This window comes from Symphodus melops, assembly GCF_947650265.1.
Source record: "Symphodus melops genome assembly, chromosome: 12".
Lineage (NCBI taxonomy): Eukaryota > Metazoa > Chordata > Actinopteri > Labriformes > Labridae > Symphodus > Symphodus melops.
The window spans coordinates 24,687,220-24,710,920 of NC_136702.1; the positions used below are offsets into that span (position 1 = coordinate 24,687,220).

At 45.8% G+C, this 23,701-nt stretch overlaps 1 long non-coding RNA gene across 2 annotated transcripts in view; it reads left to right on the top strand.

The window, feature by feature from the left end:
- Positions 1–625: 625 nt before the first annotated feature.
- The window catches only part of LOC306833061, a 28,815-nt gene continuing 5,739 nt past the window's right edge, over positions 626–23,701 (top strand). Inside the window, exons 1-2 of one of the 2 annotated variants that reach the window (XR_013780294.1) lie at positions 626–782; positions 17,312–17,449. This is a non-coding gene — a long non-coding RNA (uncharacterized lncRNA). The remainder of the gene's footprint in view (positions 783–17,311; positions 17,450–23,701) is intronic. The other variant, XR_013780295.1, reaches the window with a different exon arrangement.

A 23,701-nucleotide genomic window follows, 5' to 3' on the forward strand; every position in this document is an offset into this window, starting at 1 on the left:
CAGGCTTTTAGAACATACAAATCCATTGCTATAACAAAGACGTATCTCCAACTCGACAGTCATAACTTTTAATAACTATAATATTAAATGTAACATTTCATTGGCTGGAGATAGTTTGAGTGGCTGTAAGTCATGTAGTGAAAGAAATACTTGATGGCCTGACTGTCAGCAGCAGCTGAGAGGGGTGCAGAACAAATAGACAATGAATGCGTCCTATCAGAACAGCCCTTTGCTCATACTAAGATGAGTGGCTGATCGGACTGAGGGTCGGACGGGCTGCAGCTTTACATCAGGAGGTGTCATGGTTTGATGTTGTGTACGTTGTATTTCTGAGTTTTATTTATTCCTTCGTGTTTCCCTGTGTTACTTTGTTTCCTTCTATGTTGTCTTTCTTATTGTTGCCTGTTTTACTTGTGCATTCATGTTTCTTTAGTTCACTCTTTAGTGTTTCCTGTTTTAAGTTGTAGTCCTGGTCTTCAGTGTTGCCTCTCTGTGTTTCCTTCCTGTCTTGATGACCCTGATTGTCCTCACCTGTCTCATTCGTCTCACCTGTGTCTGATTACCTCCTGTCTATTTAGTCTCTGTGTTTTCTTGCACTCTTGTTGGTTCATTCTGTCAAGGGTTTGACGGGCAGAAAACAAGGAGGTGGACCCATGTGCAGAAAAACAAAAAAGATTTATTTAAACAAAAGGCAAAACTAAATCCAAACATGAGGAACAGAGAACATCCAAATAATCCGACTGCAGGGCTCAGGAGACAAACGACAATGAACCAACAAGAGGGTAAGGTTGACTTCCTGTGCTTCTGCAGCCTAGTGGACACTCGATGAACTGCAGGATTTTGAATTTCAGCATCGGCTTCATTTTCCAGCACAGATTCCGGTTTGATTCAGCCGTCTCTTCCATCGCCTCTTACTCACCCTTTCCTCCTCACACATCCTTCCATCACATCCTCCCGTGCAGCGACGTAGGAACAAAAGGCCACCGGGCTGTCGTGCAAGCAGGCAACAAGGTGTAACCAACGCTAAAATATCCCCGTATGGAACATGTGATTTATTCTGCATGCAGCAGCACCATGTGGATGTTTCTGAAGACGCACAAAGCCGTTAATGTGGCTGATCTGAGGACAGCCAAACACTAATTTACTCCCACTGAGACTAAACAGGAGCAGAGGTAGAGCTCTGCTTCCAGCAGGCTACACCCAGTCATTAAGACCAGAACGAACAAACGGACAGAGCATGTCACAAAGTGTGTGTAATTATGACATCCATGTAGTGTGACATCATAGACCCTGCACACACACACACACACACACACACAATCAGAGCTGACTGATTTAATAATCTCACGTGTCAAAGAATGTCATGATTGTCCTGACAAAGTGACTCCTTAGCAAAGTTTAATCCCTAAAAACAAATGAAAGATCAAGTTGAGAGTTTTCCTCCAGAGTCAAACGTGACGAGCGCATGAACATGTGACTGAAAGCTGTCACCATGTTACCCAAGACCTTATCATCCGCCCATAAAGGATGCTCGTGTGTTCGTTTCTGTACGTTAGCATCTCACTATTCGGTGGAAGGAAGAGTATGTGTCACAGCGCCAACTACTGGCCTGGCACGCTCACTGCAGCGTCTTATTTGCTGATCTGTGTGCTGAATGCAAAACGTTTCCATATTCAGTGGATCGCTCTCCTCCATTTCCTGACTGCTCGTTCTTACACATCCGTCAGTCTTTTGAAGAGCTGCCTCCTTTGTGAGGTACCCAAATAAAAGAAAAATGCAACACACAAGACGTCCATTCTGTAGAAAGGTCTGGTAGCCTCGTGGTTAGTGTCTGTGCAGAGTCCTCCAAGCAGGCAGGCCGGGTGCGAATCTGGCCTGCAGCCTTTCCTGCATGTCATTTCCAGCCTCTCTGTCCCTGATTTCTGGATGCTGTCCTGTCTCTAAAAGAAAGGCACTGAGTAAGTGAAACACACACACACACACACACACACAGAGTCTAACACTCCTTGAGCAGTGCTGTGGTTTCTTTATTTTTCCTTTGATCTCTCTTGGTTTAACTTGCTCCTTTGTTCCTCCTGACAGCAGAGCTCGATGCTCTTTATTCCGAGCGCATCTTAAAAAGTCACTGCACTGGTTTAGCTGTGTGACTAACTTTGTTATCTAAATTATTTGCTCCCAAAAGGAAGCGAAGTTAAATAAAGTAGGTGCCATCTTGCACCCAAACATCGTTCTCTCTCTTTTTCTTCTCACAAAGATAAACTGTGAAGTAGCCATTGAACGCCTCGTCCTTGCTTGGCAGTAGCTCTTCCCGTGCAGAGCCGTGTCCGCCCTGCTCCCAGCACTGCACCAGCCCGTCATCAATATTCAACATATGCCGTCCCTTATCTGATTGCTCCAGTGGAGCAGTTCATTTCTTAAGCCTGTTAGTGAGAGCTTGAAGATGCACGGGACGATACAAGCAATCACAGAAGGAGCGTCGAGCATGCAGCATCACTTCAGGTGCTGATTACTTTCATTACAGGGGAGTAATTAGCACCTGAAGAGGAGAAGGTGGGTTCAGAGATGTAAACCCCGGGTGAGTCTAAAGACTGACTTTAATCTCAGTAGGGTTGGGATAAATGAAGACTCCTCTCAGGGGAGGAACTTCTTATCAGAGATGACACACATGTAAAGGAACACACAGGATATAAATACACGCTCAGCCATGTGAGGACTTATAATCGTTCTCAGCACTTCCACGGCGTTCTACTTTTCCTGCTTACTTCATTCAGAAATAGTCCAACGTTGTTGTTTTAGACCGGGGCCTCTCATTGGTCCTAGTCCACGGACCCCTTTAGACGTGGTTTTGATTGTGAGCCATGATGTCATAGACTGACCACGCGAGCACGTCTGACATCAGCGTCGTCTGAAGTACATCACGATTTATTCACCACATCTGAGCAAAGAACTACGCTGCTCATGATCCTGGAGTGCCACAGCAATGTCTCTGATTGGTGGAGCTCGCTGTTACCATGGCGATGTGTCCAGCCGCTCTGTACTGTCTGTGAACGGAGAGTTAACCGTCGCAGGCTGGCTAGTTGTTTAGCTAACGGGAAGTGTACTAATAACCTTGAAGATAGTTCAACACTTGTATTACCAGTAAAAACAGTAAAATCACTGAAGGATTATGGGATATGGAGTTCTTTCACTCCAGGAAGTAAATCCTGTACACAGTCTTGTACCTTTGACGTACTTAACGCTGTTTTTGCACCAAATCAAATATTTTATCGACATGCGTATCGTCACCTTTTCTCAGTCTCGCAGCACTCTGGTCTCTCGTGTGTCCCGGTCTCGGTCTCCCGCACTCGTAGCTGGTTGTCATGGTTACAGACTTAACTCTCCTGGTCTAAAGGTTCTCTGAATTGTAAATACTTCTGGAACTACAGATACCAAAATCAATTTACCTTCAGTGATTGGTGAACTGCAGGACTTTGTTGGAAGATGAAAAAACTAGATCACAAAAATAAAACTTTCACATTTATGTCAATGAATTTGTTCCCTTATCTGTAGGCTATTTATAACCACAGCTTCACACTGACATTATTTAATGTTTCTGATGCCAGTTATGTGTTGGTCCAAACTACACAGCAGGTTTCCTCCGCTGGTTTGAAATCATTTGGTCTTCGCTTTACATTGTTGTCTCTTGGATCTTCATTTCAGCCGCTGATGCAGAAGAAAGTGAGTTTTATCTGAAGCAGTCATGTGCTGCAGCAGAGTTCACAGAGATAAGCTAACATTTCAACAGCAGAGCATGGCCATGTTTTAAAAGGTCAAAGCGGTGCATGTGACAGAAGGAAGAAATGTCACTTACTGTATCCGCCTGCTCGTCATTTGAGCTGGCCTTTTATTTTCCCAGAGTTCAGGTCATCTCGGAAAAACACGGTGACCATGGGACATAATATACAAAAGTGCTACTGTTTATCAGACCTGCTCGTACAAATATCCACTTCAAATGTAAATGTAAACATAAACGGAGATGCGGGGAACGGATGTCAGGTTTATGTACTCTGAAGACGGAGGAATGCGAGCCCGAGAAGGATGGAGAGAGAGTTCAGTTTCAGTTTCAATAAACACTGTGTACAAAAGCAAAGTTCACATACGAGAACACGCACACACACACACACACACACACACACACACACACACACGTGAGGGAACAATGTACAGACATGCTTCATGCTGCTCAGACTGGTTAGACATATCCTGAGAACATACAGCCTAACATGAGACTGCCCCGAGGCATTCTGGGTAGGCAAAAAAAACAGCAGGCTACGGATGTGTCACATGCAGGAGATGATGGAGGAACACTTTGTCTTGTTGTCACTCCTGTCACGTTCACCGTGAGCAAGGAGGGCGAGGAGGAGCAGTGATGCAGAAAACATGGTGAGGAGTTAGTGAAGAAGAGGAGGATTCCTAATGTTTCATTCAGAGGTCGTTAGCTTATTGAATGTATGTCACGCTACATTTGTCGGCAGTTTACCTGAGGCTACGGTCTCTGGACTCACCGCAGGATGAGCACCACGCAGAGCCTCGCTACACGAGGAGTTAAAGAGAAACTTTCTGCCTCTTGTAACTTCGGGTGAATATCATCCCTTCCTTTGCTTCTGAGATGACACCTGCATGCGGTCCTCAGTCTCTGTGTGTCTCTGACAGACATTAGAGCGAAGGGAGGAAATGGAGATTCAGAAAGAGACGAATGTAAAAGACTCCAAAATAACACAGGAACTCATGAAAATATAGGAAACAGCATGACCAAATTAAAGGAGTGAACGGGGTCATAAGGTCAGTCATCAAACCCTAACGGTGGATCCAATGTGCCCCTTGTGGGTCATTTACCTCAAACACTCTGACATCTTTATTCCTTTTCTCACCTCTGAAGCGCCGACTGTCTGTCTGTCTTTTTTTTCTTTCTTTGCTTCCACTGCGGCAGCTCTCAGCGAGCACGACAGCAGGCAAATGTGGGCGGCATTTCAGAGACCTGGAGCGAAGCTAATTTCAGACTTTCAGACAAAAGTTTGGATTCTCTGCACACTCTCGTCTGACGCTCAGTTATGATGAACTGTGATTACACAATCAGAGAGCGAGAGAGAGAGAGAGAGAGAGAGAGAGCGAGCTCTGACGTCATCGCTGCCGCCGCTCAGGGTGCTCACTTCCAAGTCTCACAAAGCAAACGTTCGACCCGTCGACACGAGCGATCCTCTGCTGACACTCAGACTCCGAGACTCGTCACCGTACGAGCTCTCTTAAAAACTCCAGGACAAAAGACGCTCGAGTCCAAACTGTGACAGACAAGACGATTTAAGTCGTTAGGAAGAGCTGGTGAGACAGCAGCACTTTGCGCAGCACTCAGAGAGAAAAGCTGAGTGAATGCAGAATGGGGAGAGATGACAGTATTGATTATGATGTGGTTTATCTCTCACGCGGCCCTCGCCATCACTTTCTCCGCCCGGTCCAACTGCAGCGGCTTAATCACAGCTTTCACTCTCAGGCACTCTGCAAGCCGTGACCATGTCTGCCGATACAGCGCACAGCCAGCGTGGGCGGTTTAATGGAATATAGGTCAAACTGGCCTCCGATTCAGCCGCACCAGAGGCCTCCAAGTTTTCTCTCTGTCGAGCGGCCACAGATGGATGCACACATTTGTAAAACTCGCTCTCCACTTCTCTCACTTTGCCCTCAAACTGTTTGGATCTGTTGCTCGTACAGTTGCAGCTTCAACAGTAGTCTTCTGTTCGGTGTTGTTCACTTCTCTGTTGCACTAGATAGCGAGTTGAAAGGGATGTGTTGACCTCCCCGCAACAATGGCAGCAATATCACACCACCGAATATGTTTGAAAAGATGGAATTGTTTGTGGAGCAGATGAATTTGGTGTTCCTGCAACTTCACACCGGCTGACTTCAGTCACCCTGCAGATTCTGTTGTGTGCTTTATTCCAAACAGAGCATCAGCTGCCTTCAGCCTCCTTTATCTCTCTAATCAAGCAGGAGAATTCCCCGCCTTTAATCCCGTTTAATCTGCTTCTTGAATGGTATTGATTCTTGATGCTCGGAGAGAGAGTCATGAAGAACACTCAGCTGTGTTTAACATGAAGCACTTTTCCCCCTGCAGGCCGTAGACAGTGAAGTAAACCCCGGTGTTAACCGACGGCTAACATGATGCTGAATGAGTTTGTGTCTCATCCAGTTGGAGGTTGGATGTCTCCACCCTGAAACGTGTTCATGTAAACAGTACATGTATAACTCTGCAGCATGTACAAGCCTCTGAAGCTTCCAACTCGCACCGTCAGCCGACAGTCTCCTCGCCGTGTCAGGACCTTCACACCAACATGAGATGTGATGGTGACTCCTCAGCCTGATGTCCGGTGTTATTTTTAGGCATAATGCAGCACAATGTTAGCGTGGGTTAGCATTACATGCTAGCAGAAGCCAAGAGGGGTATTAAATTCCTCCCCACTGAAAACTTCCTTTTATTTAGCTTCCACCGTCCTGCAGATATTGTTTACAGATTTGAGACCCGGTGAGAGTCTGTGCAAGAAGTAATGTTTTTTCTTTTCTTGAAACAAATATGGCTGCTTTGGTGAGAAGTTAAACCAAGAATGGATCAGAACTGGAACCAGATATGGGAATACTGGAATGAGAAATTGGAAAAAACCTCAAAAGAGAGGATGCCCTGTTCGTAAAATTCTTCAGAATTGAAACCCTGTTCGCCCGCTTTAAACTAGCTTGTTTGGCATGTAAATGTACTTTTTCTTGGTCTCACAGATTTTACTCCGGTGTGCAGTCATGCTTCTCTGGATGGTAGGAAGTGTTTTGGTGTGTAGGTTTGTGGCAGTGTGGGTGCGTGTGTCTGAGAGAGGCAGAGAAGTGACAAAGATAACAGAGGGAGAAAAACTGAGAGACAATTGCAGGGTGACTCCGCTCACATTTCCTCCCCGTCCCCGGTGATTACCTCGGCCCACTCCGCTTTCCTCTCCATCCCACAGCACATTGTCAAACAGCATCATAAAAATAAAAAAAAGGACTCTCTGAAAACCCTGCAGGAAGACAGACACATCCTTGTAAACATCGTCTAACACCGAGACATGCTGAGAGGGGGACGGGCAGAGGCAAGAGAAGTGGAAACGATAGAAAAGTCGTGCGGGGAGCTGAGAAGGAAAGTAGATCAGAGAATACATGTTGGATTCAGTTTGTTGTTAAACCTCAGAACAGTACAACAGAAATGGTTTCCCACGGCAACCAGTGCTTTGAATGGTGCCATCGCTCGTACTGTAGTATCTCTACATGCCTCACATCCGACCAAGAAGGGGAAGACAGTAAATCTGATTTATATAGTTTCAGTTTTATTGACATTTTAACCATGAAACCAGAAATATGTCATCAACTATGGACAAAAATAAAGAGTCGGGGTCTCTGGGCAAAAAACAATCAGGCAGAATTTACGCTGCCATCATGCAAAAAATATGATACAAATAAAAAACAAATCTGAAGGCCAGATGGACGAACAGCAAGACTCAAAGAAAGAACATTTACAAAGAACTATCTGCAGTGGCAGCAGAATCAGTAAAACCTGAGTTAAAGTCATGTTGGTCCATAAAGTGAACAGTGTGAGACAGCACAGCTCACCTCCAGTCCAGATGTTTAACTCCTGAACTCACCCACAGACTCTCAGACTCTGAGGCGCGTCACCTCCTCGTGTGCGAGCGTTTAATACTGTCCAGTGTGTTTTACCGCCCTGACTTTACAACGGCACGTTGGACGCTCTCTGTGAGTCCACTGTGACAGACCCCCCCCCCTAAAAAAAATAAAAAAAATAATAATTTAAAAAATGTCATAAGACAACTCTCCCAACATTTTTCTTTCTTTCAGATCCTTTGAAACAGTTCTGGGTGAAATGATTACGGCTGTAACATCGTGCTGCAGAATGCCTTGAGATGCCTTTAAACACAACCTAGTTTGTTTTTAAGTCAGCTCGCCAGGCCTCCCGCAGCGGGCCGGTTTGAAAGGGTTAACCCTCCCTCCTCTTCTGTGCGAGTCCACCTCTGATCAATCTGCTGTCCTGCCTGTGCACAAGCAGCCATTGTTCTGGAGTGAAGATCAGGAGTGTGAGCACAGACAGACCACCTACCATCCATCCTGCAGCAGACAATAAACAAGGACGGGCTGCGTTTGAACGCTCTGACAGCGTGCTGGCAACGCGGCGAGCCCTTTATGAGCGCTAAAAGTGCCGTGTGAACAATCTGGGCGAGCTCGGCCTGCAGCCAACGCAGACGACACCCGACAGACATTACTGCGTGTGTGCGAGGAATAAAATGTGTCTGCTGCAAAACCGTTTGCTTTCACCGGCAGAAAGTAAAAACTTGATTGGGAACAGAGGTGCCTATTACAGTCAGAGGTAATAACAGGGTACAGTGACGGCATGCATCACAGGAACAAAAAAAAGTGCTCCTGGCAGGCATGGAGGCGTAGCAGGGTGTGTGTGTGTGTGTGTGTGTGTGTGGTGGGAGGGAGGAGTTCCTCGTGTTGTTTGGGTGCTTATTTACTGCAGGAGACGGTAGTCAGGCATGCAAAGAGATGGAGAGCAGCAGACGAACAGACGCACAGAGTGTGATGATCCTGTGTTACCTCGTTTGTTCTGCTGTGCCGAGGAAACGTCTCTGCGCTGTCAAATGTTTCTTTTTTATGATCATTTCGTCCACACACAGCAGCAGCCTGTATACCAGACAGGTGCCAATACAGCTGACAATCTGCCTGAGTCATTTCAAAGAAAATAGAGCGAAGCGCACAAACAGGGCAACGCTCAGCCACACGTAGCTGGTGAAGGGAAATTCAAAATCTAGCAACTATTTTGATGTTTATTTTTTCGACCTCTAAGTGACCAGAACGTCCTTAAGGGTCAGTTTCATGATGTTTAAAATTGCTAGCTACCGCTACGGTGCGCTAATAGCTCGGGTTTGCAAAGAGTGAGAGAGAACTTGTTGAAGTTGGAATGAGACACCTGGATAAATGGGGAGCTGATCGATTAACTTTCACATGTAAACTGCTCCATAGTCCCGCTCTGAGCTCTGACCTTGAATTCAGCCAATGGCAGGAGTCGTGTTGTCGTCTCTGTTAAATCCAGATGTTCTGCATGTGTTCACCTGTGCAAAGGTTTTAATCCATTGTGCAGTTTGACAGCCCTCAAGCTCATTTTCCTCATTTCATTCTGACTCATTAATTGTAATCAGTCCTTGATTTCATTCATCTCTCTCTCTGTTTTCAAAATAGACTTTTTTTTTTTTTGTCAGCAGAAATCTGAATGTAACATGCATGGTGTGATTCAGACACTTTAGTGAAAGGAAACTTAGAACAGATGAATAATCGATGTTGTTTTTGAGGATGGCCGTCCATGTGAGGCGAAGGATGAATCATCCAGCTCTAAAGAATCTTCAGGAAGCAGAAACTGACAGAAACAAAGGTTTACTGCTAACTTGAGTCAGATTCATTTCTGCCGATGATTAGATGGAGGAGTTCCTTCAAACACGCCTGGCCGCTGCAGATGAATAATTTAAAATGTGATGCCCTTAAATGGGAGGCTTGTGTTTGGATCTGCACAGACTGTTTGATACACTGTGAGGTGTGAACATGTAAACATCTCGCTCCCACGCTGAATGATGTAATAAAAGACATCATTGCTTCACTCAACTACATCAAAACAAGAGCCGTCCAAGTCCTGGGATTTTCTCCACACCGAGCCAGGAAACGGGATCCGAGCGCACAGCTGTGTAGCTTCACAGCGAGTCACGTTGGAAGGTCTAATCCGGAGCGTTTGAGTTTCATTTAGAGATCCAAATCTTCCTGAAAGAATAGGATAAAGAATATTCCCACTAGCGTAACAATAACCACTTCCTGGTGAAACTTGCACATCTCGTTGACGTGTGAAAAACTGGGACTTAATTCTGCAGATGCAGCACACACCTTTTTACAGCTGGCAGATAAAAATCACATCTAAGCTGAGGGAGGGGAACATGAGCCCGAGCATGTGAGAGCAGAGGCGGCGAGCGAGTGGCCGGAGCAGAAGGATCTTGTGAAGATGGCAGAGCGTGTCCTTCTGTCCTGCTCAAAGCTAACCCGACCCTGAATGCATCAGAAACCTGCTGCTGTGAGCTGGACAACAGAGGGGTTACAAAACACGTTCATGAAACCCTGCATGAGGTAAAGGTCCTGCAAGGACGACAAACAAACCCCTGTATGATGGTGTGGTGGCAGGTTTGGATTGAAGGGGTTTGCTCTGAGTTTAGATGGTGATAAGAGCAGATTTGAGCGAGCCGGTCAGAGGAATGAACAAGTGCACAACACACTCCCACATCTAATCCTCTCACATGCTCTTTATTAGACTCATTCCAGGGCCTGAAATCATTTCTCAACTTCAACCAGATGCAGAACTCTGCTAACTCTGTAAAAAGCTGTGCATGTGAGTCCCTTCCAGTGAAACAGCAGCTGCTGACTTCAGCACCCCAGAGGAGGAAGTCGAAGATATATAAATATATTTCTTTATGCGTTTAGAAAAGAGTGCCCTCGCCACATTTTGTGTGGCTACCTTTTATGTGAAGGAATTACTTTTACAGTTGCCTCAATCAAGAAATGAAGTGAAAGTGGGAATCTCACAGCTGCACCGCGGTTTGAGAAGATCTGCAGCACAAAGCGAGCTCACAGCAGTCGATGACAGACTGTTGATCCAGCGGCGATATTCTGGCTCTGAAGACGTTTCAGTCTGCTCTGTGTTGTGGGTCAGTTTTTTTTTTTTGTGCAGAGAAAATCAGTTGCACACAGAGACACAGTTCACACAGCAGTGTTGGGTTTTTTATGCTTTATTGTCAAAGACAATGTCTTCAGTTTGAAGTCACACACTGAACATTATTTATTTTAAGTCTGAGAGTTTACGGTTACATGTTGTGGAGGTTTTTTTAGCTGCAGAAAAAGAACGATTTGTAAACCAACAATAATCCTCAGAGCGTTTCATTGAGCAGACGCTTCTATCCAAAGCACTGTTTCAAACGGAGAAGAACCTGGGTTCACACACACACACACACACACACACACACACACACGGAGTGCCGGCCTTAAGGTCACATCTCCTCCTCCTCCTCCTCTTGTGTCAGAACTCCTCTTCAACGTGTGTGTGAAGTGTGTTGTTGTAAATCCACTCTGATTGTCATGAGTTGGTTTTGTTTAGTTCCCTCCTCCTGGTGTGTGTTGTCTGTTTCCCCCGTCTGTCTCCTCCCACTGTCTACAGTCTACAGCAGGTGTGTTCCCATGTGCAGCTCATCTTCATCAGCTTCAGTATTTAAGCCGCTCTCCACACACAGTCAGTGCCGGATGGTCATCATCCCACAGTGGTGGTATACTCTGATCAGGCGCTCTCTTGTATTTTTAGTTCTTAGTTGTTTTTGTGGATATCGTGTGTTTACCCTCCTCGTGTTTTTTCCCTGCATCAGAGCTCCCTGCAAAGACTCACCTGCTCCTCCGTCCTGTCCACCTGTCTGCCTGCTGTTCATCTCACCTGCCTTCACCTCACGCGTTCGGGATTCAGGATTTGCACCAAGACTGTCACTACGTTTTCATTCGCACTGCTCACGGATGAGCAAGGACTCCCACACATCGTGTCACCAGATCGTGTTTATTAAATTTATTGTTCACTGCTAAAACTGTCTGAGTCTGTCTCTGAGTCTCTGGGTCCAACCAACAGTGTATCGTAACGCTGATCCTGTATTTGATCATGTCTATAAACCCCTCTATTTCAGCCCTGCTCAGAACAGGCTGTTTCTGTGTCTGTAGCTTTAAATATGTAAATGAGCTGTGTCTGACCACGCCCCCTCTCTGGAAGGGCTCAGGTGTACTCGCTGCTTTCTGGCTCCATGTCCTATTGTTTACGGTGAGAAGGCAGACTCAGAGGGCAGGACAAACACCTAGCTGTGGGAGTGTCACCCACCTGGGGGAGGGGCTACTGCCCTTTGTGATGTCATGAAGGGAACATCTCCAAATGGCCTGTTTGAGCACACATTTTCTGAAAAGTGGAGCAGGCAGAAGACGGAGAGGACGGACTGTTCTCATCGTTGTAGACAGACTAGAGACACTTGTTAGAGTCAGAGGAACATGGTGAGGTGGACTTACAGAATATGTGACCTTTAAATGTGTCACGTTTCGGGGTAAACGAAAAGAAAGAGTTTTGTTTGGGGTTTTTTCAAATAGTTGTTCATGAGAAACTCAGATGCTGAGGGTCTTTGTGTTTACATTATTTCTAGAAAAGATCACATTATTTGATCTGTGACCCTTTCATCGATTTGGACAGAAACTTACTTTTGTTCCAAAAAACTAGTTTCAGTGTTTGTCTTTGGTTTATTTCTCTGCTGCTCCGTCTTTTATTCTGCCCATGCATTTTAAAGGTCAGCTATCTTTGTTCTCTTTTAGCAGCTCAGACCCTGCAGAACACAGAGAGGGAATCTGCTACTAAATATACAGTAGCTGTGATACGACATCCTCAGGCTGCTGAACGGACTTTTCTTTAAAAAATAATTCTGTCCAGATGTGAGGAAGAGCGAGAAACGTGTGGGCGACGCGACCAAATAACCCTCCAATTGTCAAAAGAAGGGGCAGCTGCATGTGAGGCATGTTGTTAGAATAAGAGGAAAAAGTACAACGTTTTTGCTTTAAACATTTAAAATTGTTACTTATTACTTTTACTTTATTTTTATATTGTATTTTCTTGACTCTGTGTTTTCAGAGGATTGAAATATAATAAATGTTTTGTTATTGATAGAATAGCCGACATGCTTCCGTGCTGCGCTCATTAAGACGAACAGATCTGCATGAACATGCATTCAGACAACTTCAACTTTTTATTATAAATGTATGTAAATAAAGTCGGGCTCCGGCCGGTGCAGGTCGGAGACTGCGTGCACGGGCTTGGATTGGGTTCACCCTGATGCTGTTGTGTGATTGGATAGTTGTGACCTGTGGGGTCAAAGTGCATGAAGTCATCAGAAGATGTTTGAGCTGAGGTCTATTTGTGAGTACAGTCTGATGTCACAACCTCACTGGTGAAAAATACCTGAATAGTGAAGGACTTGGTCATGTGACCTTGTTGAAATATTCTCACACAGGACGTGTCGGGATCCTTTCGATCAGACGGGAGAGATGGGAATGTTTCCTTTTTTTTAAGCCTCCAGTCAGAAATGTGCAATGATGTGCTTATTTGCTGAATAATCCCAAAGTGTCAACAGGAACTGTGCTTGTTCTCGGTCCTCGTGCTGGTACAGTGACAGGCAGATAATGCCGGTGTTACACCACATTATGTGCCTGTTGAAATATGTGGTGCAGACACGGTGGTTGAAACTCTGACAAATGTGTTTTGGTTCTGGTGTGTTGAGTCAGCTTCCGTCTGCAGTCACAAATTATCAGAGTAAAAAGCAGGCCTGCCGGATTTATTTAGCTAACGTTACGGACTTTCGACTTCATGAACTCTGAGCAAAGACAACGTCAGCTTTATTTTGACACATTTTTAGATGTTGACGAACAGACACTCTTTCAGGATTCAGGCTGCTTCCTTACGAGTTTCTGTTTCTCCTTTTTGTTTATAACCCTGCAAAAGTCAGACACTTATAAGACCAGTGTTTTATCTTAGAGGTGAAGGGTTCATTAGACGTATATGTAGCTCTAATATCTAACAATCTGCTCCTTCTAGCAAACATCTCTCGCGTGCATAAAATGGCCTACTTGTGATTTAGCGTCGTACTCTCCGTCGCCTTGAAAACATCTGTGGTTTTCTTTTCATGCAGCGCTCACATTTAGCTCCTCCTGGTTTATGTACTTTGAGGTGTGTCGACGTCTCTCTTTTCGTTCATGCTGGTATCAAGTCGACCCTCCTGACTCCTCTGACCTCTGACCCCTTCAGGATGTTTGTGTAAACCCTGCACCCTCCTGGTATGAAAACATCCACCATGTTTTCAGCAAAATGTCTCCACGGAGGACAAGCAGAGAGTTGGGATAGTGCAGTCGCACCGTCCTGTCATTAATAATCTCAATGACAGCCCAGATGCTGCATCGCTTGTACCACTCACGCCTTGTCAAAGCATATTAAAGGAGCATTGTGCCGCTCCACAATAGACCTCATTGTTCTGTGTCAGCGCTGTCACACTGGCGGCTGTAAACAGTGATGGTGGCTTTTATTTCGGATCCCTGCGGTGCTGCTCAGGTGCAGGAAATACGGGCAACCTTGTCACTTGGTGTTCTTGAGTGTGACTCAAACACAACAGAGAACAATGAAGTAGAGAAGCAGTGACTGGAGGGGAAGAGTGTCTGCTGAACGTTTAGCGGCGCTCGAGATCTGACCTGCAGATTTACAAAGGAGGTTAGGATGTTCGAGGGAACGTGGGCGGGGAAACGCAGGATAATGCTGCATGCTTGATTCAATAAGAAGTACACATGAGGAGATACTCAGGCGGTAAGCTCCTGGGTGGCTGCTGTTCCACATGCTTCTATAAGTCAGAAAGTTAGAGCTGCAGTTGAAGAATTTGGAGAGCCGGTTCTTAAAAACATGCAGACACATTTAACCCAGGTTAATTGATTTTGATGTTTTGTTTTGTGTCTTGTTTTTTCAGTGCAAGAGGGGAGTGACCTCCGTGAACCTCCATAAATATAAACACTGGTTTTTATTTTATTTTGACTGTATGTAAACTTTCCGATTTTTTTTCTTCCATAAACGTTTAATCACTTCACCGTAAACGATCAACCAATCAGAGCTCAACCCACTTATCAAAAAGATCCGGTTCACGAGGTCACTCCCTCTCATCCCAAACAATCGCATGGAGAAACAGAGAGCAGAGAAGTTCTGAAGAATTGTTTGTTGCCCAAGACGGGAAAGAGATTTGGTTTTTAGCGCTCAGCGGTCAGGTTTTTTTTAGTTATGATGGATCCAATGATGAAGATGGCGAGCTACCCAGAAGATCACCTCACCTCCCCCCTACAAGTGTGGTAGGAAAGGAAACTAACTCTGGATTCCTTGAAAGACATTGACTTTCTTTTTTTCCCCTTTTTGTGTGAAACGGACCTAAAACCCCCCCGTCTTTCCAGAGCGGAAAGAGGACAATTGTTTTTGAACTTGTTTTGAGAATAAGTTTTTTTCTAAATACAATTATTATTATTTAAACTTAACTGTGTTGGATTTTCTGTTGGGCACACGCACACACCATGGCTTCCTAGAGACTTACCTAATTTCTTCACTTCATATTTTAGTAAAATTAAACCCTAAATACTGAGTCAAATCTTGAGATTTCATGTTACACTCATCTGAAGTGAACTTGGTGGTGAACATCCTGCAGACACGTCGGGGATGTCACGCAGCAGGACTCCTTCTAAATTGAATCTGTCCACCAGCATCTGTGGTTACTGAGGTCAGCCGAGCTGCGTGCCTTCAGCTCGCCAGCCTCCTCATGACGGGTATTCACACAAGCCATCTTTATAATCATGATGAAAACTGTGCCGCGTCCTGATGGTGCCGACACCCTGCAGGCGAGCCATCTGTACTTCAGGTGGAAATCAATGTGGCGCTGGGTCCTTTGTCAGCTCTCCATAATGTCCTCAAAGATCCAAATACTGTCAGACTGTGCGGAACAATAGACGATAAGTGAGACACCCTTGTATTTAACTTCTTTGAAACAGAGGAAGAAGTAGCCAGAGGGCTCCTCTGAGAAAGTATGCAAGGAAGATAAAAAGCTAATCACATGTTGTCGAGTGACACGTGAATACTCTGAACAGCCTGAGGAACTATCAAACACTTACAGAGGACTGACTGTTATTTTTTTAACCTCTGATAAGGTTTTTTTAAAGTTTGGGTGAAATTCTGAAAAGGGAAATGTGTCAGTGTAAAGTGGCTGTCGTTCCCTTTCTTGTTTGTCTCAGATGATACATTCACCATCTGCACTGAGGTAACCTTCGTCACCGCGATGACTCCCAGCTCGATTAGCGCTCGCCGCTCGGTTCAGACGGATTGCCCTCCGTGTTGGATCCGTCACGTCTGCTGTCACAGTCCGAGGACCCGTCCTCACACAGCTGTCGGCCTTATCAAGAAGGTCGCTCCCCAGCCAGAGGCGCTTGCTTGTCAACAGGCAAGGCAGGCAACAGCTTGGGGTCCCAGGTCAGTAAAGGGGGGGGGGGGGGGGGGGGGGGGGGCTGAGGGCCGACAACTTTAAACCAAATCAGCGGTCAAATTTTGCAATGACAGTAGGAAACCTCCCAAAGGGGGCCCCATCTGAGTGCGAAGTGTCCCGTGCTTTATCTCTGTGGAAACCAAAGTTTGTCAGTGAAAGTCCCCGCAGGAAGATGAGGAGTAAATAAAAAACAACAATACCACAGGCAACCTCCTCTTGCTAGCTTGAAGACAAAGCAACCTGTCAGAGATGGTGTTGCCTTTAACATCATAATCCTGTGATGTCATCTTTGATGTCCAGGTGATTACAGTGTGTTGAGTAAAGACTGGCTGACATGAAGTCAGTCCCCAGCTGATCATCACCTGGAAGCAGGCATCAGCAGAGTCCACCACCGTGTGTTTCTTCCTGTCAGCGTGATTGACACAACAATGGATCTCTTTTTCCACTGACTGAAGTGCTGACCGGCCATAATATCCGGGTTCCCACCCCTCCTGCCGTCTGGGAGGCAGGAAGAGAGCCGCGCATGTCATAACACTGCATCACCAGGTCCACCTCAATGGCTTTATAATGATCATGAAGAGGAATCCGTTTGTTTGTCCTCATGGAAACGACGTCAGTCATTCTGTGACGAAGACAAACGAGCACAGCAGACGCTGCGTTTCCTCCCAAACGGTCTGAGAAGGAAAGTGTGAATATAACTGAAGCTTTTAATCACATTTCATTTTAGATGTCTCGACCTTCACCCCAATAAACGTCCACGTCAGTGCCGTCTCCCCGTCTGTCTGTCGCTCGTCTTTTCTGCCCCCTCGCTCACTGATCATGCTAACATGCCTCTCTTACCTGTCTCCACATCTGTTCTCTTTCATTTCCTGTCCCCACTGGCTGTTTGTGTCCTCCCTCTCCAGCAGCACTGATCTGATTCTGCTCTGTCAGAGTCACTTAGCGTCGTCCCTCCTCCTACATGAACACACAGCCTCCTGAATCCTGATGCCCCTCGTGCCAGGCCGGGACTCTGTATTGTTCTTCTTGCCCAGAAAGAATAACTTAGCCCATCCTGTGAGCTTTTATAACCTTGTTTTCTCGCTCAGGTGAAATATTTTCTCGCCAGCGTCTGAGCCGGAGGAGATAGAGAGGGGCAGGGCGAGAGGTGACGAGGGTTTCCGGCTCTCGCACGGCTCGGGCCAGAACTGTGCAGATAACACGCTGCTCCGAGAAAAAAAACACAGGTAATCATTTAAACAGACATTCAATGCTGTGTGTGTTTGAGAGAGAGAGAGAGAGAGAGAGAGAGAGAGAGAGAGAGAGAGAGAGAATCAAAACATCAAAGGCCTCTGCTGTGTATGTGTACAAGCTTACTCAGTATCTGACACCAGCAGGGCGAGCAACAATTCGCCGTGCATGAGTTTGCGGTTTTCAAAGCGTCATGCTACACATAAAAACACGCAGACTTTGAGTCTGAAAGTTGGAACCACAAGAAAAAACAAGTCTTCCTTTCTCTTGTTGAGGATTTGTTTAAAGGTAAACGTGCATGGGATGAGAAGTGAGAGAAATGAGGACGACATGAGGACAGTACAGCTGATTTGAACACAATAATCCTCTGAGGCGGGGGACAAGAGACGACTTCTCACAGAATCTCATGTGATCAAACGTGACTTCAGGAGAAAAACAAATATGGACGATCAACGTCGCCAGCTGCCTGTCCTGTGGCGTCTTTTGATTTAGCGGTGAAACAATACAGATGAGATTGTGTCTAACGAGACGGATTATGTGCAGCTTCAAACATGAGCTGAGGGTGCGTTATCAAAGTACGCAAAATCCACTTGGTCACGCTTCAAAGTTTGCTCGCACTCGTTGTCTTCTCTGAGTGTTCTGTTGAACCGGGCCATGACTCGGTGCGCTCAGCTTTACTCTTGAGCTCTCAGTCGATGTCATGGTCACTTAAAGGTTATCGTAGCTGGTGTGTGTGCGCAACGCGACAAGCTGTGATTAAAAAAAAACTTATTGATCGGGATTTCTTTAGTCGGTGACCTTGACATGATGGTGCAAGGTCAAGATCATCCAGGCTCATAAAAAATCCCGGTGACAAGTTGCAGCCAGGCGAACATATTGATTTGGATAATAACATGTGCATGTTATTATAGAAGTCCCTCCATGACACCTGCGTCCTACATAGTCATTTATGACCACGGCACCAGCAGCACTCTGCCTGCCTATCACACCATCCATCACACAGGTGTGTTGTCTACCTGCCACATCACTTTGACGGCGCTCTGCTGCAGCGGTGTTATTATGATGTCTGCGTGTCTTACTCATGACTGTTTATCTTTGAATGACCGTCTTTAAACTATGCAGGCCGCCATCGGCCGCCAGTGACACCGAAAACAGTTTTCAACCAAGACCAGAGGACGGATGGGAAGTCCCCTCTTAATCCGGGGGGGGTTGAGGGTTCAAGTCCTGGTGCTGACCAAAGTCTGGATGTTGGTCTGGTTGTTTAAGAGGCGTCAGGTCCTGTTTGTGGATCAGATTGTAATTGTTTTGATGGATTACTCATCTTCATGTCTGACGCGACCTGTTTTTTGAACCATCCGTCCTCCTGAGACACCAGACAGAAACGTAGATGTGACTTACACTGTGTGGGGACTTCCTGCATTACACTAACCGACTGAAACAATTCAAAACTTGTTCTGTTCGTCATGAAGAACCCGGAAAAATATGGTGCAGATGAAAGAAACTAAATTCCTCTAATGATTTATGAGGTCAATTATAAGTGGTGAATGTGTGAGAGCAAGCAACAACAAACGTGGGTCAGTCTGAAGGCCAGAGAGTCAGACGCTGGCTGAGTGACCACGAGGGTTCAGCCGACTGTCTGCACTGCATACTGAACTGTGGGCCAGAGCGTCACAGTCCAGAGAGAGTGAATCCAGCAGGCCCAGGTACAGCTGATCCTGCCGATGAGACTCACCTCCAGCAGCAGTCACACACACAGACACACACACACACACACACACAGACAGCAGCCGGCTGACGGCATCCTCACACACTGATTTGTGTTGTTTTTTTACAGAAGAAATTTGTATTAATTTCCTTCTCGTTATTTCCCTCAGTCGACTTCATCAAAGCTGGGAGCTATGATGTGACCTTGTGGTATTTTCGATACAACCACAGAAGACACAAATATAACCAGGAGCGAGCGAGTGAATGATTTTGCCTCATTAGCTGTTATTTTGCTGCATCATGCAGCGTGGAGGTGTACGGTGAGGCAGCTCCTTTGTAGGTCGCTCTGCTTCTTGTTGCTCCCTGATCAGTCTCAATAAATCACCGAGCAGACACTTTGAAATACAGCAGAGCGCCAGACTCGCCTGACCGGCCCAGATTAAAGGGGGGGGGGGGTGGGGGGCGGACGTTCACACACATCACAGTTAGCAAAAAGCAGAAGAAGAGAACTTGACATCTAAATTACTCACAAAGCAGCGCAGATTAATCATTCTTTCTTCTGCAAGCCGAGGCATGTACCTCTTGACACACAGACAGCTCTTCACATTTAGCAAGCGTTCACACACACACACACACACACACACACACACACACACACACTCAGATGTTTCGAGAGCATTCGTAAAGCCTGCGTTAATCCTTACATTTTAAGGCTTCATTAAAGGCTGTGGCGCTCCAGCTGCAGTTTGAAGGATCAGCCCACTCATCATAAATATCTTAATCACTTGTAACGCTGATGTTTGACTTTGACTTAAGAGAACACAAAAAAAACACACACTCATGTTGCTACCGTGGTGTAGACACCGGGCTGGGAGTGTTTTTGTGAAACACACAGAGGGAGAGAGACAAACGCACGACTGTTCAGACTCGTGTTTCTGTTTGGATTGAAAAATAAAAACTAATAAATATATTGATGTGACCCCCCCCCCCCCCCCCCTTCTTTTTTCAGCATCTTTTGTTTCCTCTTCTTGAAGTTTTAAATAAATTCGTTAAACTATATGTTATATAGTACTTTCATTGCCTCTAATATTCAGGCTTTATATCACCTGCACAGGTGGAAATTAGCTCGTTATCTAAATGTGTTACAAAGCGTCTCTTCTCTTCTGAGACTAAAGTTTCTTTTTGTAAAATGACCTTCATTCAAATAAACAAAAACAAATCAGTTCTCAAAGCCGGAGAACTCTCTAACTTTTTAGGTTGCAACGGGACACGTTTTCTTGTGGCGGCCACCATGACAGACGAGCGTTTATCGTTGCCATGGCAACGCCAAATGTTACGTCACAGGCCGCTACATAAAGAAGCTTGAGGTGCTGCTGTGAGCTGTGAGCACGGTTCATCACATGTAGGGACTAAAGAGAATCACTCCCATGATTCCCCCGCCATCATCTTTTATTTATCGTTTTGATGGAGAGCCCCCTGGTGGTGGATTATACGTACAGCGCGATTTATAATATCAACAAGTGGTTTGATAGGTGGGTAGGCTGATGTGTGTTTTTGTCTATAAAACTACAACCAGCGATTAAATCTCCAGATTTACCTTCTGAGGAAATCTTTGTAAAAAATAGTGTCAGCGACAACTCTGCATTAAGAAGCATTTTAAATATCGCCTCTGTCAAAGACGATGAAAAAGACCCGATGAAGGTCGACGGGCGCCTCAACTCTCTCAGCGATGTTCAACAACTAGAACAGAAAAGCATCCGTGTTGTGTTTAGTGCATCTCTGTGTACACTCAGCAAGATAATGAGATATAGATTTGTGCTCCATCACCGTGACATGACATCACCTGCGTCTGGAAACTCGGCTCATATGCCAATCCAAACAAAGCAGCGGGTTTAAAGTCTTGTGTCTGTGGGCTCAGCTTGTTAACAGTGGCTGTCGCTCAGTGTGTTTGTGTTGGCACACGAGCGCCACACAAATGAGGGATCCGTCAGCGGCTCACACCTGAGGAGCTGCAGCAGCAGGGACAGACGCACAGCTACTGTCCCGTCATGTCCTCTGACACACACACAGTTTGTTCCTCCTCTGCCCTGAAGAAGCAGACCTGAAGACTAAAGAGAAGACGGGATCCAGTCCTAAGGACGGGCCTCGTCCCTGTGTGGACACGTGTCCTGCTGTCACTTCAGCAGGCAGCTGCTCGACTGTGGGTTAAGCTTCTGTTTGACACTGGATTGTCACGTCAAGCTAAAATGTCTGCCAGTGATTTGAGCTTTGATTCGACCTCCAGGTGTGATGAAGACAGTCAGGGTGCATTCACAGCGGAGCTGTTGGGTCCGTTTGCAACCTACTTTGGTGCGGTTGAATCTTTCAGATCTTTTTAACGTCAGACAAGCAAACACTGGCAACACAATAAGTTTACAGAGCATGGCTAACGATAGCATCGCTGACAGCACCAGCCCAACCTTCCTGTGCTAAACGTGTGAATGTGACAGTTTAATCTGATACACCCAACATGTCACTCCATCCTCAACATATAGTTCAAAGAGGTTTATTAATGACTTTGGTTAAGAGCCTGAAAAAGGCTCAGTCTGACACTCGAGACAAACTGACACAGAGTGTAGCAAAGACAGAGACTAAATAGACATGAGGTAATCAGACACAGGTGAGACTAATGACACAGGTGAGGACAATCAGGGCAATCAACACAGGCGGGAAACACAAGACCAGAACACTGAGGTCAAGTACAAAGTCAAACCTGACACCACTAAAACAAGATATTACAAAATAAAACAGGAAACACTTAAAACAAGACTAAGAAACATGAAACACCGAACTAAGAACCTGAAAACACAAATAACAGGAAACAGACTGACATCATTAATAGTGAAAATCTTCTTTCACTTTAACGTCATCAACAAGGAAGTGACCATGAAAAGCCCAGATCAGTCAGTGACCTGAAGGAGAGGCTTTAGTGGGTCAGCGCTGACTGTGACATGTGATAAGGAGGACGGGGGGGGGGGGGGGCTTCATACATGTGCACTGAAACATGAACACACCTGAAATAGATTCTGATACCTGTGGAGATTTAAGACAGTTAATATGTTTCAAATCTACAGAGATGTATTTTCTATGAATAGTCGCCCACAGAAGGAAAGTTAATTAACCAAATGCACAAAGTGGGGAAGGGGCTGGATGATCATTGGCTACAATTGAGGTTAATGAAGAGTACCTTGGTAACCCGTCAAATCATAATGAGACTCGGTGTGATTGGAGACCCGTTAGTGTGTTCTGATGAACGAGTCCTCGAGACACGGGGGGGGGGGGCTGATCAGCTTATAGTGGATCTAATGGGGGGGGGGGTCTGATCAGCTTATAGTGGATCTAATGGGGGGGGGGGGGTTCCACACATGATCTGTCACTTTCCTCTGCTAGCAAACAAGTGCAGGTGTTAGCGTCACACCTGAAGGCTGCAGGATGGGGGGGGCCAAACAGATAATCTGATAAACCGCCTTTCGTCCCGGCCAAAAAGTTGCACTTGAACACACCGCAAAGACTACAGCCAATGGCCAATCACCACGTACGTTCTGCACATACGTGACAGGAAATGACTCTACACGCCAACGGTTTTAAAAAGATGAAGTTATGTTTTTAAATGATGAGTCAGAGTGGACAAAAAAAAACAGACAAAACAGCCAATCACAGCACAGAGGAGCAGGACATTCACTGCTGCCCAATCACATGAGGTTACTGTGTTTTATGTGTCATAAATGAGAGGAGGTAGCTGAAGCAGAATCACCACAAAGTCGAGGCTTGAACTTGTTTTCTTTTTCTCGAAGACAAAACAGGAAGTGCTCATTTAACCCGTCTCCTCTTTATTATCACTTTCAGAACTCTTTCATTTTAATCACATAAAGAACAAGTGTCTTCACACCCTACGACATGCTCTGAGTTAAAAAGCTAAACAGAAGGAGGGTGTGTGTGTGTGTGTGTGTGTGTGTGTGTGTGTGTGTGTGTGTGTGTGTGTCGGGGGGGACTTCTTCTCCCCCTCTTCCTCCGAGACTAAACACCAGCAAACTGCCGAGTGGGATCGAGACAAACCAAGCCCTGCTGTCTGACTTACGCCCCCCTAATTCACACAAACACATGCACTCTGTATACACACACACACACTTTGACTTTAATCTCCCAAGACGTCGACTCGCCTCAGTGGGAGGCATTTTACTTTCATGACTCCACAGCTACTGCAGCCGGCCCCGCCCTGCTGCTTTCTGATAACAGTGTCCGAGCCATGAAACGCTTTTATATATGTGTTCAACCTCTGCAGGTGGGGACTGTGTGTGTGTGTGTGCGTGTGTGTGTGTGTGTCAGCAGATGGGGGGGCGTGGGGTAGAACATGTCATTAAGCATGGAATCACCTCCATTTGTGACCCAGAAGGAGTTGGAAACTTCAGCGAGTGCAAAGCCGCAGGCATACATCACCTTGTAAAAGTGTGTGTTTATGGAGTTTGAGGGAGTGTGTGTGTGTGTGTGTGGGGGGGGGCTTCTGC